Source organism: Eschscholzia californica, unplaced genomic scaffold (genome assembly GCF_041429995.1).
Source record: "Eschscholzia californica isolate CP2 unplaced genomic scaffold, dmEscCali1.0.p SCAF_1, whole genome shotgun sequence".
Taxonomy (NCBI): domain Eukaryota; kingdom Viridiplantae; phylum Streptophyta; class Magnoliopsida; order Ranunculales; family Papaveraceae; genus Eschscholzia; species Eschscholzia californica.
The window spans coordinates 78346035-78350218 of NW_028238198.1; the positions used below are offsets into that span (position 1 = coordinate 78346035).

The window sequence follows — 4184 nt, forward strand, 5'->3', positions numbered from 1 at the left end:
AAAATTTTAATTGCTCGCCAACCATAGATACTTTTGCATATAACTTTTTTTTAAAAGAACAAAACTCAACTGATTGTAATTACTAGTAACCTTTTAATTTTTTGTTTGCATGAAGTATGGGGCCACATTTTCGAAGTTCGCTTCGGGCCACCAAAATGTCAGGACCGGCCCTGAATTCCAACTTTTGTATCATCTAAGTTCTGCTTGCATTCTATTAAACTTATAGTTAACAGAGAGATATAGAAGGTAACCGGGAGAGAGAGGAAAACGTAGAATAAGTATTCTCTGTTATGTTCAAAATGATAAACGATACAAGTATATAAAGGTTTGTATCGGATAAGTAACAACAAAGATCAAATGAAATCATATCATCTAAGTGGTTATTTGACCTAGTCTATCAAGGGTCATCCGTGGGTATGTGAATAAGTGGGCCGGGTCTTGATTTGTGATACTCCCCCTCAAGTTGGAGTATATGGAGGGAAAATGTCCAACTTGCTAATAATGCTTTGAAATGCGTCGGCACCTAATGACTTCATGAAGATGTCAGCAAGTTGTTTCGTGGTTGGTGTTAAGATGTTAGCAATTTGTCAGAAGAACGGAAGACTTCAATCCCTAGAAAATGTTGAAGACGTCCAAGATCTTTGAGAGAAAAAGTCCGATCAAGGAAATCTTTCAATTTAGAAATGACATTATCATTTGTGCTAGTGATAATTATGTCGTCAACATAGACGAGCACATAGAGAGAAAGGGAATCCTTCGTGTAAGAGAAAAAGCAATAATTAGCAAAGGATTAAACAAACCCTTGAGAGAGTAAGGCAGACGAGAATTTTAAAAGCCATTGACGAGAAGCTGTTTGAGACAGTAAAGAGATTTGTGAAGTTTACAAACTCGGGTCTCCCCCTGAATAGAAAAAACAGGCGGTGGTTTCATAAACACCTCTTCACCAAGATCTCCTTGAAGGAAAGCGTTGTTCACATCAAGTTGATGGAGAGACCATACTTTACTAGCAACAAGTGAAAGGAGCATGTGAACCGTAACTAGTTTGGCAACAGGAGCAAAACTGTTTGTGTAATCTTAACCCTCTATTTGAGTATAACCTTTAGCTACTAATCGAGCTTTACAGCGCTCGATGGAACCATCAGATCGATGTTCAATTTTATATACTCATTTTCAGCCACTGGGGCATTTACCTGGAGGCAAGTCAACAAGAGACCAAGTACGATTAGATTCCAAAGCGGCAATTTCTTTAGCCATGGCATATTTCTAATGGGAAGAGGCCGTGGTCTCAGAGTAATTTTGCGGATCGACATTGGAAAGGACCGAGGTGAGGAAGACTCGATGGGGAGGCGAGAAAGATTTAAAAGAAATGTAATCAGTGAGAGGATAAAAAAAATAACCTTACCGGGAGGAAGATTGGACTGTTGTAAGGTTGAGCAGACATAATCACCCAAATGTGAGGGTAGTCGGCGTGGGCGTTGAGAACGGCGAATGGAAGGAACGAGATCAGAATCTGATTGGGAAGTAGACGGGTCAGTGACGTCAGTTTGGAGAGTGCCCAAGTCTGGGGTGGGTGCCGACAGAGAATTATCAATGTCAGAAACAGAAGTGGACCGAGAAGTGTCAAGCAGAGAAGAGGTGGCACGCCCACAACCAGGGGCGGTCCCACATAGGGGTGTTTTAGTTTATAGAGAGTAAGAGATGATTCTAGAGTTATTTACAATCAGCCAACCAGTTATGAAAAGATCTGCCAAAACTAAATAACAATCTTGCTTTAATTAAAAGATTTCCGTGGCCCATCACTTCTTTAAAAAGACTTAGTTTACTTTTAACAAACTTCATCCATAGGCAACCGAGGATCTCCAATGCATGATGTGGAAGCATTAAGTTTTAAGATGTCTCAACTAGCTAGAAACTCTATTTTTGAGATCTCTTTTGAGAGTCTTAAGTATCCTGGTCATCTAATTTAATTTTTGGACCAATAGAAAGTCTTTCTTGCTCAACTACTTTTTCCTATTAAATATATGTGAGACATGTGTATCTATTAGAGCTTTTTAGAGTGTTGCATTGGAGAAGGCCTTCAAGTAGAAAGTTTTTTAACAAAAAATATGTTTCTCCAAATACTTTTATCAAGAGACATGACTATTACACACAAAATTTAAATTCAAATACTATAATACTGATTTTTTGATTTTATAAATAATTTAATTAATAATTGTCCAAAAATTCCAACAATTTTTGTGGTTATCCTTCTTGTTTCTTGATCATCATAGTCTTGTTTTTACTAATGTATTAATTATTCCAACAACAATTCACGATAACACATACATAATAGGTCTAGATTAATGCATGCAAGAAAAACAATACCAACTAAAATTTCCACCAAAGCCACCGTAAATGAATATATTGCAAATCAAGAAGAGTTCAAACAAATACAAACTTGTAGGTCTTATGATACGCCTACGTTATTGAAAGCGAAGTACGAAAACATTAAACGAAATGGTAGGCACACACGACTAGCTGTGTTATTTTAATCTTAAAGTAGCTTGGTGGTGGTTCGACAGTGGTCCAGTGGGGTGGATCAGGAGATGCAACAACCGCAGATGGAGGTTCCTGTGAGAGGGATACATAAGTTACCAACAACAATTAAGGGGAAGGCTGCCTGGCATTGAGCAGCACAGTTGGCACAGGCAGTACCCAATATTTGCAAAGTCCCGGTGGGACATGTTTGTGCCTCCACCATTACACCCATGTCTACAACAAAGTCCATCACAAAATTAACACAAATTAGTTCAAAATCAAAATCCAACAAAATAAGGCCCATTCTCAATCTCTTAATTTCTTTTTATCTTTGGGTTCATGTACGTAGAGGTTGATTCACTTCAATTATAACTAAAACTACAAAGAATCATATCCCATTACAAATACTAATTATCTTCTGACTTGAAATAGGTGGAAGCTATACCAAGAAAATATGAATAATTTTTTCAAAAATAATATGTATGTGCGAATGAGTAATTTTCTTTTGCAGAAACAGTATTTCCTTTTGTAAATAGTAACATTCAAATTTTAGATATCTACGGTAGAGAATTACACATGTTACCATCCATCTAAAGTGAACTTCACAACATTTTTACTAAATAAAAACTAAATAACAAATAACTTAATAATAACTTTTAGAGAAACTAAAAGACATGAATAAGAGAAAATACTACTTACGTGATGCAGAAACGACAATCAAAAGAACCAAAAAGCATAGAGATGAAGCTTTAGCCATAATCTTAAATTTCAAATAGATTACTACAAATTAAAGTAGGTTCTTTTTCTGATTTGTGAGAAAACGGAGTGAATCGAGCATGTATTTATAGTGTAAAAGGTTCTAAAGATAATAAAAATATTTAATATTTTATTAAAACCTTAAACGTGCTTACCTGTAATTCCCATGTTCTATGAAGTATTTTTCTTTTAAATTCAATGAAATCATGAAATGATTTGGTACTCTATTTATTAAGTATATTCCAGCTTCATTAAAATTATAGTGAAATTTCATACTTTATTAAAACTTTAAAACGTGCCAAGGTGCATTTCCATGGTTGAAAGATCAATTATTATTTAAACCAACCTGACTTAGCCAATATCAATAACCACTGGATTAACATGGTTCATCATTGGATGTTTCTTTCGATGAAATAAATTTAACATGTAACAACCTACATTTACACCAGATAATTATGGTGTAATGCCATGAAGTGTTTCGTAACTAGTTCATAACTGTCTCGGACGGATAATTGTCATTTCAACATTTCTACATATTAACACAATTTTGTTACCTCTAAGAAAAGTGAACTATAAAGTTTCTTGTTTTTGTGAAATGATATAGGCCTCTCAACAGAAATATCAAGATTTGGATTTTATTAGAATAAGATGTTGTTAAGAACAGACGGGTGAAATATGTTGTTATGTATTTGGGTCCATTTCTTTCATCTTTTGAAGTACTTTTAGAAATACATGTCTAAAATTTGTAAAAAAAAAAATTCGAAGGTATGTATGTGAAAATCATGATACAAAATGCTACATTCGAAAATCTACTTTTAGATTTTAAATTATATCTTATATAAAGAAAGAATACATCTTAACAAAGAAATTATGGCTTGTCCAAATTTTGTTTTTAGTTTTTTTTTGTTCTA

General features: G+C 34.5%; 1 long non-coding RNA gene across 1 annotated transcript; it reads right to left on the reverse strand.

The window, feature by feature from the left end:
• Positions 1–2373: 2373 nt before the first annotated feature.
• Positions 2374–3334, reverse strand: LOC147569490 (uncharacterized). The gene is made up of 2 exons (XR_015238740.1): positions 3217–3334; positions 2374–2751 (listed from the first exon to the last, which is right to left on the reverse strand). It is a non-coding gene; the product is annotated as an uncharacterized LOC147569490 (long non-coding RNA).
• Positions 3335–4184: the final 850 nt, after the last annotated feature.